Source organism: Tursiops truncatus, chromosome 7 (assembly GCF_011762595.2).
Source record: "Tursiops truncatus isolate mTurTru1 chromosome 7, mTurTru1.mat.Y, whole genome shotgun sequence".
Taxonomy (NCBI): Eukaryota; Metazoa; Chordata; class Mammalia; order Artiodactyla; family Delphinidae; genus Tursiops; species Tursiops truncatus.
Genome location: NC_047040.1, coordinates 64,879,875 through 64,895,516, shown reverse-complemented (window position 1 = coordinate 64,895,516; position 15,642 = coordinate 64,879,875). Strand labels below are relative to the sequence as shown.

Sequence of the window (15,642 nt, the reverse complement as noted above, 5' to 3'; positions counted from 1 at the left end):
ATAGTACTTTTAAATTTCATTATCATGTTATTAATTAGTCCATTGTTGTTTTAAAGATACAAGTCCCTTTATATTTTTGTGGAGGGTTTTTTTTGCTTTGTTTTTACTATTTTTCATGTTGCAAACATAATACATGTTTATTATAGAATTTTGAAAATCACAGAAGTATAGAGACAGATCTTAAGGTGGCCCCAATAATCTCTGTCTTCTGTTGTTCAAGCCCTTGAGTGAGGGTAGGACCTGTGATTTGCTTGTAATCAATAGAATGTGGCAGAAGTGAAAGATGTCACTCCCATGATTATGTTACATTGTGTAAGACTTTGTTCTGCTAGAGTCTCTCTCTGTTGTTTGCTTTGAAGAAGAAAGTCGCCATGGCTTTCTTTCAAGTGGAGAAGCCCATGTAGCATGGAATTGCAGGCAGTCTCAAAGAGAATTGTGGCCTCCAGCAAAAAACTAAAACCCTCAGTTCTTCAGCTCCAAAAGAATGAATTTTGCCAACAAACTAAAGGATCTTGGAAGTAGGTCTTTTCCCCAGTTGAACCTCTGATGAGAATGCAGTCCTGGCTGACACCCTAATTGCAGCCAGCTGAGACCTTGAAGCAGGAACCCAGTTAATCCCTGCCCAGACTTCTGGCCTACAGAAACTGAGAGATAATAAATGTGAGCTGCTTTAAGCTGAAAATTTTATGATAATTTGTTACCTAGCACTAAAAAATGAACACAAAGAACATACAAATAAAGTATAAACATTGGTCCCTTATAACATAGCTTTGTTACCTATGGCTACAGCTTCTTCCACTTTCCTCTTAAAAATGCATGAATTGTGTATGAATACTTCAAAAGTCAGCGTTTGTCAAATATGAGATAATAAATAAGCATCTCCTTGAGTGACAATGTGTCTTTAGAGACATTTTCCCTAAATTATGAAATGTTATCTTAAGACACTTGCAGAGGAGTTCCATTATAATTGAGGGCATGAATGACCCCGAAACTATGATTGTGTTAATGAAGTCTTTTGAATTCATTACAAAATGTTAAGAAATGTCTAATAGGTGGTAATAGCAACTATTCTAGTTAGTAAATGAGTCTGTTATGTGGGAAATGGTGATTACATAATGTTATAAAATGCAATATCTAAAACCACATGTAAAATATATTTTCAACTGTGCAAAATAATAGGTCATCAGATAAATAGCAGATAGAATTACAGATAGCTAGAAAGAGTGAAGGACTGGAAAGAACTGTATGAACAGGCTAACCATATTCATGTATGAGTCTTTGAATGTTAGAATTTTTAGTGATTTTTATATTACTCTTTATGCTTATCTATCTTTTTAAAATTTTCTACATGTTTTTCTTATATTCCCAAATATAAATTATTTGAAAAAGAAATGATCAATAGAACACGTATTCTATAAAAAGAAGAAATAAAAACATACTAGTTTAAGTTATTCCAGGACAATTATATATCTTACTTTGAGTAGAGAATCTTGCCAAATATTTTCACCTTTGATACCAATCTTTACTAGAAGGTACTACTAATTACATGGCACTAGTCTGGTGATAAAGATATAATAAAGGAGCAGCAATAAAACATCTTCCTCTGACTCTTTCTGTCTTCTCTGTGAAAATTCTAACCCTTCAAGTTCCTCCCAGTTAATACAGAAATTCTCCAGAAAACTGTGTTCTCTTCAATAGTCAGTAGGTCCTCAGCTTGCTGTATCTGTGCTGCTATAAAACTGTCACAAGCACCCACGCCCTAGCAAAGCTTCCAAAGCTGCCAGAAGGCTCCATAGCCATGCAGAGTCAAATCCCTCTTCATATTACTTCTCTTTGACAAGAAACTCCCCTGACTCAGTCAGGCTTTAAAAAACCCCTAATCCTCTTGGGCATTTTTCAGTCCTAGGACAAACATAGCTTTAGAGGTCATGCAAAGACCCCTGAAACAATATTGTCTTTAATTTGTGTAGCCCTTAAAAATATATAGCATGCTTTTACAGATACTGTCTCACTTTATATTTATGAAAAACTTCAGAAGTCACATAAATGCATTGCCTAATAATATCATTCTTTCCATCTCATATATAAGCAAAAGGTCCTTTGCAACTATAGTCAGTCCAAGGACACACAGCTAGTAAGTGATAGAGCCAGAACTCAAATAGGCTGCCAAGTTCCATATTGTTCATTATGCTCTTTCCATAAAAATATGGTACAGTCTCTCCACAAACATCAAATTCTATGTATTATTTAAAGAGCATTGTGATTATGCATATTTTATAAACTGGCACTGATAAATATTTCCTAAGAGGAGACAGGAAATGTTAAAATCATTACTTTCAAAATATGATCTTTTCATTGAAAAATTCTGTATTTCACTTGTGTTAGAAAAGATACTCAGTATCAGGTATTTTTAAAATGCAAAATAAATGCCTTGAAGAGGGACTGTTTTGAATATTAAGCTCCACAGCATCAACCAAATGGCTGACATAAGTGTTAAAAATAGTTAACATCAAAATGTTACCAATTAAATTGAAATTCTCAAATGGCATATCTTGTGCTAGTAATGAAAACATCAAAATATACATGAATCATCAGGAATAAGATCTAACAAAGATGAATAAAATTAAAACATAGTTTCATTAAATTTGAATTCAGTACCATTGTATACAAATAAATGGCTATCAGATGGAATAATTAAATGTTTTTAATTGAGATATTTCTACAGGAAACATTGTTTCCTTTGTTATTTAGAATAAAAACATTTTCTCTTCAGGTTCACGGGAGAAAAATATCAAAAACATACCAACTGCAGATCTTCACCATGAGACTGATAACATAATTTAGATATGTTTGTATCACTTTTCTCTTAATTTATTTTTTAAAAAGTAAAAGAAAGATTATTCATATGATACATAATTCATTTTTAATTTTAAAATACTAACTCAATACGTAAAAATTTAAAAGCTAGCCGAACCATTCAAAGGTGAAGCAATTTTTGGAGACTGTCATGAAGTAACTCTACTCTCCCTTTACTCTGTCCTTGCCTGATCAGAGGATTCTTTTGGTCTCCACTTTAAAGCTATTTGGAAATACTACTGCCTTCATAGGATCAGACAAAGTACTGATTCTTTGTAATAGTGGACCTGTGGAGGTTTTGGTCATTATGTAACTATTTGTCGTGATGTACACTTGACCTTTTTTGTTTTTCCACTGATGAATCATTTATTCGAACAAGACAAAAACATCTCCACATTGTTTCCTTTTATACAGAAAGTGGAACATTTCAAATATATTAGCTTTTCAACAGAATTTATTTCGGTCTGGTCCCAGGAACTGCCTTTCATTTTAGGATTCACGTTTTAGTAACACATATGCACCCATTACAGCCAAAAGAGCATACTTGAATTTTGGGAGTTGTTCATTATAATGGTGAGCATACCAACATATGGTAAAAACCCTCTGGCTCTCCCCACCACATCCTTCTTTTCCAGCCAGTTCTGGCCTTCTTTGTACAAGCCTCTATTGTCAACTTCATTATTACCTCCTTTAGTCAGAAATTTGATGTCTCCATTATCTTTTTTATGAACTTTGATTACTCTGTGCACTGTTGGAATGTCTTGTCCTTCTACTTTAAAAACAACGATTTCACCATCTCTAACTGGGTCTTCCCGGAAATTTGTCAGGAACAGAAGGTTGCCCCTGTGGAAGGCTGGCTCCATGCCGCCACTCAGCACCACCATGATGGGACTCTCGCTGCCAGTGAGGACGATCAGGCCTTTCCAGATCATGAGCATTCATGACACAGTCATGGCAAAGTTTAAGACCTGGTAATAGAGCTGGTGCTTGTTCATCTTCCTCGGGTCCCCTAAGATGTCCAAGCTGGACGCGGGGAGATGTGACCCCGCAGTGCCCATGTGCACCATGCCGGGGTCTCTGGGGGCCGAGGCGGCCCGCGGGCTCCGGGTGTTACAGACAGCTCACTTGACTTCTTATAGCAAACAACACCCTTCTATTTCAGTTCACATGAGGGTGGATACCTTTTGAAGTAGGGCATGTGATTCAGTCTGGCCAAAAATGAGCATGGTTGTCCCATATCACAGTGACCGGCTAGTGGTAGGCATATGACTGGGCCTCATTAGGCCAATCAGAATGGTGAATGTCCTGTATTTGTGTGTTTGCAACCTAAATTAGAATTTGTAAAGTCTTTAATTTGAGTCTCTTCTTTTTCACCTATTCTCCAGCTGCTATTCCAAGAGATAAGCTGGGTCATTGATGTGATCTTTAGCCTGGACTTTTCTATCAAGATGATTTTCCTCCAGAGTACAGACTTGTTCCATAGTGGGTTTGATTTCATGTCCAGTTCAATTATTTCTAGTTCAGAAATACTCCTCAGCAGGAATCCACACACCCAAAATGTCCTGATGCATATAATTGGGTAAAATGGCAAATAATGAGAAGTGAAATATGTATGATGGCAGCCTTTTCTCTTTGATCCTCTGAATTTTTTTCCAACCAAAAAATGAATAATTGGTACAATTAAAGTTGGCATGAAACTTACTGATTTTTTTAAACCACATTTTAATCCTTAATTTTTCTTTACTGGTATCTTCCAGTTTATTGGTTTTGATGTGTTTTTATTTTCTCTTTTAGTTCAAATTAATGTGTACTACTAATGATTATTTTATTTAAAGTATATGTGTGTTTTAAAACTGTCATTAGTTCATTCATATTTCCTTTAAAAAATAAAGACCAATTATGATTTTTTGTATATTTGGTCAGATCTCCAAAACAAATAATTTTACCTCCTATTTATAAGTTACATGGGAGAAGTCAATATGAGGTCATTTGGGAATGTTAAAAAAGACTATTTCATGCCTGGGCCACTGATAAGAGCTGCCAGCACCATAGCCATTGTGAAATCTGGGATAATCGCTACATTGCATTCCTTCTCAGAAACAGATAGCTTCCAGGAGAGGTAGTGGGAGTTAATGTCCATGTCATATGAGAAGAGGAACCAAGAGTTGCCTTTAATAATCATAGCTATATTAATTACCTGTTACAGGAGCCTAATTCAAACTACCTTAAGAAAAACAGTATATTCATTCATGTAACTCTGATCAAAAACAATAATTAACACATATCATTCAATATATGCTAGGCATAGTTCTAAGTGCTTTATATGCTTTAGCTCATTTTATCTTTACAAATATCCCTATGACCTAGGTGTTATTAGTATTATCATCATCATCCCCCTTTTAGTTTTGAAGCATTCAAGCCATAGAGACATTAGGTAATGTGAATGGGACACAAGAGACAAAAAGCAGCAGAGCTGGGATTTGATCACGTGCAGCTTGGCTGCAGAGATCATGTACTGACTCCCCAATCTAGAGTGACTCAAATGCTCCTGGTGTCTGAGGTAGCTCCCGGAAATAGAAATGCTGTGGGAACTGCAACCACAGACGTGACAGCAAGACTCTCTTGGTTCATCCCTGTCAACTCTGCCCCTCTTTGCTTCTCTTGGTATGTTGACCATATTCTCTCCTGCTTGCCCTGGGCTTTCAATTTAGCAAGGACCCCATCCTCTAACAGGTGCAATTACTGACCCCAAGGCGTAAAAGATTGTCTGGTCCTGGGTCCCCTGCCCACTTCTATGACTTGGAATAAGTTGCTTGAGGCAGGAGTAGTGGAAAGCCTGCTGGAGAGACAAAAACAATCAGCTCCACGTTCCCCTGCAGTTCCTACCTGCCAAAGGTATGAGGTTTTAACTCTGTTTTTACTCAGTGAAGGTTGCCATTCCTAAGAGAGCATAAAAATAGGACTGTAAGTCTTACATGGATTTCAAAATCCATAATAAGATGTTTTAAGAATTAGTTATTCTAGGAATGTGGTTTAGGATCTATTAGCTCTTTAAGGCCCGTGAAAAGTGCTGAGATATTAAAAAAAAAAATTAGGTTAAAAAAAACCCCAAAAAATCAAAATGTGTACATATCTAATTAAATGTTTATGAAAGTAACATATTGGAAAGACAACTGTGACCCAGCTCCACTCATATACAGATAAATTTTAATAGGTTTAGTATAAAAAGGACAAAGTTCCCCAGAAGCTTGAGAATCTTGAGCCTCTGGAGGACTTAAGAAGGCCCTGTTCCACTAATGTAACTCTTGGAGGACCAGAGTACCCAGAGGGATCAGACAAAAATTAAACATTGTCACCATCCAGTGAATTTAATTTGCCATCCTTGGTCCATGTCACCTCAAAACAAATGGAACTATTTGAGCTTTGGTTATCTTTTCTAAGTTTTTGCCAAAACTCTCACAGGTGAGAATTCTACTCATCCTGTGTTTGCTCACAGAGTATAAAAATGACGATTATGATTTCTAGAGCTGTTAAATATATTTAGGGTTTTTAAGTAAAAGATCTTGATCTAAATACAAAGTATCCTGATTATTGTGGTTAAACTTAGAATGATAGTCTGCACTGTTTAAGTAAAACCTAATATTGAAAATGATGAATTGTTCTTTAGTTGTTAGATGTAAGTTATGTTATAAAAGTGCTCTGTCCTTGGGCCACTAACCAAGCAAACCATCTCTTTGCTTGTCCCTTTTCATACTTCACCTACACAAGGAGAACCTCCTTTTTCTTTTATTGTGATGCTTTATTGTATTACTCTGACTGTTGCAGAGTTTTTACATGTAACCTGGATAGTTCCTGTTTAACATAGATTTCTACTTCTCAGTGGAGTTATGAATACAACGAGATAGGCAGCAGTGAAGTGACATGGTATATGTGGCCCATCTTCATAGAATAGAACTTTGCCCAACAATTTGGGGAGGTTTTTATAAATACACAAACTCATAAATATTTATGGAGATAGATCGATTGCCAGGTAAAGGCTGATTTTCTAAAAAGAGTAAAACCGTGATTCTTACGCATATAAAAGGAATATGTGCCACATATTTTGTGCAACTCATTAATTAAAGGGGGAATCAGTAAGATGTTACTGATCAAAGAAGAATTCAAAATACCATCGAATGATGGATTAAAAAGTGCTTAAATTAATTTACAAATAGATGTAAAAGTTGTCAATATTCAAGAGATAATAAGCAGATTCCACTGAGTACAACTTGGATCTCTATGGAAAAATATTGTCTTCATTGCTATCACTTACAATATGTAAGTTTTAACTTACAGAGTTGTGAAATAGTTCAAAAACAATGAAATGCACAGCGTCCCCATAGAATCTGATAACACTGAAGGGTTTGCTGGACAAAGTTTTCATTGGTCCATTGCAAATCTTTCATAATTTTTTTTGAAAACATCTACAATAAGTAGATATATAATAAGAAATGGATATACTTTAAAGTAAAATGTCAAATGCCAACATCATATTAATTTTAACTATAAAATAGTTGACATCTAAAGCATTTCTGACTTTTAGCCATGATTGTCTCATTTTTCACAGTTCCTTTAAAATAGGGGTTCTTAAACCAGGGTACATGGGCAGCATTTATATTTTCAGTAGGAAGAAAACAGTTGCTTTCATCAAAATCTAAAACAGTACTTGATACACAGTTGTTTGAAGCCAATCCTTTAGGGAGAACTTTGGAAGACAATTCTGTAACATGAACTCATTCATTCAAGCACTTCCTAAAATATAGAATACACAGTAGTTACACTTCCTTGGTATAAAGTGTATTCATATGCTTAAAAACAGAATTTGGGGGAGGGACCTCCAAGATGGCAGAGGAGTAAGACGTGGAGATCACCTTCCTCCCCACAAATACACCAAAAATACATCTACATGTGGAACAACTCCTACAGAACACCTACTGAATGCTGGCAGAAGACCTCAGACTTCCCAAAAGGCAAGAAACTCCCCACGTACCTGGTTAGAGCAAAAGAAAAAACAGAGACAAAAGAATAGGGATGGGACCTGAACCTCGGGGAGGGAGCTGTGAAGGAAGAAAAGTCTCCACACACTAGGAAACCCCTTCACTGGTGAAGACAGGGGCTGGAGGGATCAAAGTTCCGGAGCCATGGAGGAGAGCGCAGCAACAGAGGTGCAGAGGGCAAAGTGGAGGGATTCTTGCATAGAGGATTGGTGCTGACCAGCACTCACCAGCCTGCGAGGCTTGTCTGCTCACCTGCTGGGGGTGGCTGAGGGCTGAGAGCTGAGGCCAAGCCTTCAGAGTTCAGATCCCAGGGAGAGGACTGGGGTTGGCTGCATGAACACAGCCTGAAGGGGGCTAGTGTGCCACAGTTAACTGGGAGGGAGTCCAGGAAAAAGTCTGGACCTGCAGGAGAGGCAAGAGACATTTGTTTTGGGGTGTGCAAGGCAAGGGGATTCTTTCCCAGTGTGCCCGCAAAAGGCAGAGCACCGCCTAAGCAAGCTCCAGAGACGAGCGCAAGCCACGGCTATCAGCTCGGACCCCACAGACGGGCATGAACCTCTAACATTGTGGCCGCTGCCACCAAGAATCCTAGAGAAAGGAGAACACTCAAAACCCAAAGTTAGTAGAAGGAAAGGAATCATAAAGATGAGAGCAAAACTAAATGAAATAGAAACAAAGAAAACAATAGCAAAGATCAATAAAACTAAAACTGGTTCTTTGAGAAGATAAACAAAATTGATAAACCACTAGCCAGACTCATCAAGAAAAAAAGGGAGAAGACTCAAATCAATAGAATTAGAAATGAAAAAGGAGAAGTAACAAATGACACTGCAGAAATACAAAAGATCACGAGAGACTACTACAAGCAACTATATGCCAATAAAATTGACAACCTGGAAGAAATGGACACATTCTTAGAAAAGCACAAACTTCCAAGACTGAACCAGGAAGAAATAGAAAATATAAAAAGACCAATCACAAGCACTGAAATTGAGACTGTGATTAAAAATCTTCCAACAAACAAAAGCCCAGGACCAGATGGCTTTACAGGTGAATTCTACCAAACATTTAGAGAAGAGCTAACAACTATACTTCTCAAACTCTTCCAAAATATAGCAGAGGGAGGAACATTCCCAAATTCATTCTACAAGGCCACCATCACCCTGATACCAAAACCAGACAAAGATGTCACAAAGAAAGAAAACTACAGGCCAATATCACTGATGAACATAGATGCAAAAATACTCAGCAAAACACTAGCAAACAGATTCCAACAACACATTAAAAGGATCATACCCATGATCAATTGGGGTTTATCCCAGGAATGCAAGGATTCTTTAATATACCAAATCAATCAATGTGATAAAAACATACTAACAAATTGAAGGAGAAAAGGAGAAAAATCATTATGATCACCTCAATAAATGCAGAAAAAGCTTTTGACAAATTTCAACACCATTTATGATAAAAACCCTCCAGAAAGTAGGCATAGAGCGAACTTACCTCAACATAATAAAGGCCATATATGACAAACACACAGCCAACATCATTCTCAACAGTGAAAAACTGAAATCATTTCCACTAAGATCAGGAAAAAGACAAGGTTGCCCACTCTCACCACTCTTATTCAACATAGTTTTGAAAGTTTTAGCCACACCAATCAGAAAATAAAAGGAATCCAAATCAGAAAAGAAGAAGTAAAACTGTCACTGTTTGCAGATGTCACAATACTATACATAGAGAATCCCAAAGATTCTACCAGAAAACTACTAGAGCTAATCAATGAATTTGGTAAAGTAGCAGGATACAAAATTAATGCACAGGAATCTCTTGCATTCCTATATGCTAATGATGAAAAATCAGAAAGAGAAATTCAGGAGACACTCCCATTTACCATTGCAATAAAAAGATTAAAGTACCTAGGAATAAACCTACCTAGGGAGACAAAAGACCTTTATGCAGAAACTATAAGACACTGAAGAAAGAAATTAAAGATGATACAAACAGATGGAGAGATATACCATGTTCTTGAATTGGAAGAATCAGCATTGTGAAAATGACTATAGTACACAAAGCAATGTACAGATTCAATGCAATCCCCATCAAACTACCAATGGCATTTTTCACATAACTAGAACAAAGAATTTCACAATTTGTATGGAAACACAAAAGACCCCAAATAGCCAAAGCTATCTTGAGAAAGAAAAATGGAGCTAGAGGAATCAGGCTCCCAGGCTTCAGACTATACTACAAAGCTACAGTAATCAAGACACTATGGGCTCGGGCCCTGAACCAAGATGGTGGAGTAGAAGGATGTGCTCTCACTCCCTCTTGCAAGAACACCAGAATCACAGCTAGCTGCTGAACAGTCATCAACAGGAGGACACTGGAACTCCCCAAAAAAGATACCCCACATCCAAAGACAAAGGAGAAGCCACAATGAGATGGTAGGAGGGGCACAATCACAATAAAATCAAATCTCATAACTGCTGAGTGGGTGACTCACAGATTGGAGAACACTTATACCATAGAAGTCCACCCACTGGAGTGAAGGTTCTGAGCCCCACGTCAGGCTTCCCAATCTGGGGGTCTACCAACGGGAGGAGGAATTCCTAGAGAATCAGACTTTGAAGGCTCATGGGATTAGATTGCAGGACTTCAACAGGACTGGGGGAAACAGTGACTCTACTCTTGGAGGGCACACACAAAGTAGTGTGCGTATCAGGACTCGGGAAGGAGCAGTGACCCCAGGGGAGACTGAACCAGACCTACCTACTAGTGTTAGAGGGTCTCCTACAGACGCGGGGGGTGGCTGTGGCTCACCGTGGAGACAGCTACACTGGCAGCAGAAGTTCTGGGAAGTACGCCTTGCCTTGAGCCTTCCCAGAGTCCGCCATTAGCCCCACCAAAGAGCCAGGTAGGCTCCAGTGTTGGGTTACCTCTGGCAAAACAATGAACAGGGAGGGAACCCAGCCCCACCCATGAGCAGTCAAGTGGATTAAAGTATTACTGAGATCTGCCCACCAGAGCAACAGTCAGCTCTACCACCACCACTCCCTCCGATCAGGAAACTTGCCCAAGCCTCTTAGATAGCCACAACCATCAGAGGGAAGACAGTAGAAGCAAGAACTACAATGCTGCAGCCTGTGGAACAAAAACCACATTCACAGAAAAATAGACAAGATGAAAAGCCAGAGGGTTATGTACCACATGAAGGAAAAAATAAATTCCCAGAAAAACAACTAAATGAAGAGGAGATAGGCAACCTTCCACAAAAAAGAATTCAGAATAATGATAGTGAAGATGATCCAAGACCTCAGAAAAAGAATGGAGGCAAAGATAGAGAAGATGCAAGAAATGTTTAACAAAGCCCTAGAAGAATTAAAGAACAAACAAACAGAGATGAACAATACAATAACTGAAATGAAAACTACAATAGAAGGAATCAATAGCAGAATAACTGAAACAGAAGAACGGTTAAGTGACCTGGAAAACAAAATGGTGGAATTCACTGCTGTGGAACAGAATAAAGAAAAAAGAATGAAGACAGCCGAAGAGACCTCTGGGACAACATTAAACGCAACAACATGTGCATTATAGGGGTCCTAGAAGGAGAAGAGAGAGAGAAAGGACCAGAGAAAATATCTGCAGAGATTAGAGTCAAAACATTCCCTAACATGGGAAAGGAAATAGCCACCCAAGTCCAGGAAGTGGAGTGAGTCCCATACAGGATAAACACAAGGAGAAACACACCGAGACACATAGTAATCAAATCTGCAAAAATTAAAGAAAAAGAAAAATTACTGAAAGCAGCAAGGGAAAAATGACAAATAACATACAAGGAGACTCCCATAAGGTTAACAGCTGATTTCTCAGCAGAAACTCTACATGCCAGAGGGGAGTGGCATGATATACTTAAAGTGATGAAAGGGAAGAACCTACAACCAACATTACTCTACTTGGCAAGGATCTCATTCAGATTCGATGGAGAAATCAAAAGCTTTACAGACAAGAAAAAGCTAAGAGAGTTCAGTACCACCAAACCAGCTCTACAAGAAATGCTAAAGGAACTTCTCTAAGTGGGAAACACAAGAGAAGAAAAGGACCTACAAAAACAAACCCAAAACAATTAAGAAAATGGTCATAGAACATACATATCAATAACTACCTTAAACGTGAATGGATTAAATGCTCCAACCAAAAGAAACAGGTTTGCTGAATGGATACAAAAATAAGACCCATCTATATGCTGTCTACAAGAGACCCACTTCAGACCTAGGGGCACATTCGGACTGAAAGTGAGGGGATAGAAAAAGATATTCCATGCAAATGGAAATCAAAAGAAAGCTGGAGGGCTTCCCTGGTGGCACAGTGGTTGAGAGTCCACCTGCTGATGCCAGGGACACGGGTTCGTGCCCCGGTGTGGGAAGATCCCACATGCCGCGGAGTGGCTAGAAGCCGTGAGCCATGGCCGCTGAGCCTGCACGTCCGGAGCCTGTGCTCCAAAACGGGAGAGGCCACAAAAGTGAGAGGCCCACGTACCGCAAAAAAAAAAAAAAAAAGAAAGCTGGAGTAGCAATACTCATCTCAGATAAAATAGACGTTAAAATAAAGAATGTTACAAGAGACAAGGAAGGACACTACATAATGATCAAGGGATCAATCCAAGAAAAAGATTGTAAATATATATGCACCCAACATAGGAGCACCTCAATACATAAGGCAACTGCTAACAGCTATTGAAGAGGAAGTCAACAGTAACACAATAATAGTGGGGGACTTTAACACTTCACTTATACCAATGGACAGATCATCCAAAATGAAAATAAATAAGAAAATAGAAGCTTTAAATGACACAATAGACCAGATAGATTTAATTGATATTTATAGGACATTCCATCCAAAAACAGCACATTACACTTTCTTCTCAAGTGCGCACAGAACATTCTCCAGGATAGATCACATCTTGGGTCACAAATCAAGCCTCAGTAAATTTAAGAAAAAGGAAATCATATCAAGCATCTTTTCTGACCACAACACTATTAGATAAGGAATCAATTACAGGGAAAAAAAGGTAAAAAACACAAACACATGGAGGCTAAACAGTATGTTACTAAATAACCAAGAGATCACTGAAGAAGTCAAAGAGGAAATCAAAAAATTCCTAGAGATAAATGACAATGAAAACACGATGATCCAAAACCTATGGGATGCAGCAAAAGCAGTTGTAAGAGGGAAGTTTACAGCTCCAGAAGCCTACCACAGGAAACAAGAAAAATCTCAAATAAACAATCTAACCTTACACCTGAAGGAACTAGAGAAGGAAGAACAAACAAAACCCAAAGTTAGCAAAAGGAAAGAAATCATAAAGATCAGAGCAGAAATAAATGAAATAGAAACAATAGCAAAGATCAATAAAACCAAAAGCTGGTTCTTTCAGAAGATAAAGAAAACTGATAAACCATTAGGCAGACTCATCAAGAAAAAGAGGGAGAGGACTCAAATCAATAAAATCAGAAATCAAAACGGAAAAGTTATAACAGACACCACAGAAATACAAAGCATCCTAAGAGACCACTGCAAGCGACTCTATGCCAAAAACATAGACAACCTGGAAGAAATGGACAAATTCTTAGAAAGGTATAATCTTCCAAGACTGATCCAGGAAGAAATAGAAAATATGAACAGAGCAATCACAAGTAATGAAATTGAAACTGTGATTAAAGGTCTTCCAACAAATAAGAGTTCAGGAACAAATGGCTTCACAGGTGAATTCTACCAAACATTTAGAGAAGAGCTAACACCCATCCTTCTAAAACTCGTCCAAAACATTGTGGAGGAAAGAACACTCCCAAACTCATTCTATGAGTCCACCATCACCCTGATACCAAAACCAGACAAACATACTACAAAACAGGAAAATTACAGATCAATATCACTGATGAATATACATGCAAAAATCCTCAACAAAATACTAGCAAACAGAATCCAACAACACATTAAAAGGATCATACACCATGATCAAGTGGGATTTATCCCAGGGATGCAAGGATTCTTCAATATACACAAATCAATCAATGTGATACACCATATTAACAAATTGAAGAATAAAAACCATATGATCATCTCAATACAAGCAGAAAAAGCTTTTGACAAAATTCAACATCCATTTATGATAAAAACTCTCCAGAAAGTGGGCATGGAGGGAACCTACCTCAACATAATAAAGGCCATATCTGACAAACCTACAGCAAACATCATTCTCAATGGTGAAAAACTGAAAGCATTTCCTCTAAGATCAGGATCAAGAAAAGGATGTCCACTCTCAACACTATTATTCAATATAGTTTTGGAAGTCCTAGCCATGGCAATCAGAGAAGAAAAAGAAATAAAATAATACAAATTAGAAAATATGAAGTAAAACTGTCACTGTTTGCAGATGACATGATACATAGAGAATCCTAAACATGCCACCAGAAAGCTACTAGAGCTAATCAATGAATTTGGTAAAGTTGCAGGATAGAAAATTAATGCACAGAAATCTCTTGCATTCCTATACACTAATGATGAAAAATCTGACAGGGAAATTAAGGAAACACTCCCATTTACCATTGCAACAAAAAGAATAAAATACCTAGGAATAAGCCTACCTAGGGAGACAAAAGACCTGTATGCAGAAGACTGTAAGACACTGATGAAAGAAATTAAAGATGATACCAACAGATGGAGAGATATACCATGCTCTTGGATTAAAAGACTCAATATTGTGAAAATGACTCTACGACCCAAAACAATCTACAGATTCAATGCAATCCCTATAAAATTACCAATGGCATTTTTTTATGGAACTAGAACAAAAAATCTTAAACTTTGTATGGAGACACAAAAGACCCCTAATTGCCAAAACTGTCTTGAGGGAAAAAAACAGAGCTGGAGGAATCAGATTCCCTGACTTCAGACTATACTACAAAGCTACAGTAATCAAAAGAATATGGTACTGGCAGAAAAACAGAAAAACAGATCAATGGAACAAGATAGAAAGCCCAGAGATAAACCCACACACCTATAGTCAACTAATCTATGACCAAGGAAGCAAGGATATACAACGGTGAAAAGACCATCTCTTCAATAAGTGGTGCTGGGAAAACTGGAGAGCTACATGTAAAAGAATGAAATTAGAACACTCCTTAACACCATAAACAAAAATAAACTCAAAATGGATTAGAAAACTAAATGTAAGACCGGACACTATAGAACTCTTAGAGGAAAACATAGGAAAAACACTCTTTGACATTAATCACAGCAAGATCTTTTTTGATCCACCTCCTTGAGTAATGGAAATAAGAACAAAAATAAACAAATGGGACCTAATGAAATTTAAAAGCTTTTGCACAGCAAAGGAAACCATAAACAAGGCGAAAAGACAACCCTCAGAATTGGAGAAAGTATTTTCTTTCGAATCAACGGACAAAGGATTAATCTCCAAAATATATAAACATCTCCTGCAGCTCAATATTAAAAAAACAAACAACCCAATCCAAAAATGGGCCTAAGACCTAAATAGACATTTCTGCAAAGAAGACATACAGATGGTGAAGAAGTACATGAAAAGCTGCTCAACATCACTAATTATTAGAGAAATGCAAATCAAAACCACAATGAGGTATCACCTCACACCAGTTAGAATGGTCCTCATCAGAAAATCTACAAACAACAAATGCTGGAGAGGGTGTGGAGAAAAGAGAACCCT

At 37.6% G+C, this 15,642-nt stretch overlaps 1 protein-coding gene and 1 pseudogene across 2 annotated transcripts in view; one reads left to right on the top strand and one right to left on the bottom strand.

Moving 5' to 3' along the window:
- XIRP2 (xin actin binding repeat containing 2) overlaps window positions 1-15,642 on the top strand; it is a 290,913-nt gene that overhangs the window by 43,055 nt on the left and 232,216 nt on the right. The gene's annotated exons all lie outside the window — the stretch shown is intronic.
- LOC101329618 (signal peptidase complex catalytic subunit SEC11C pseudogene) lies at window positions 3,339-3,794 on the bottom strand (annotated as a pseudogene).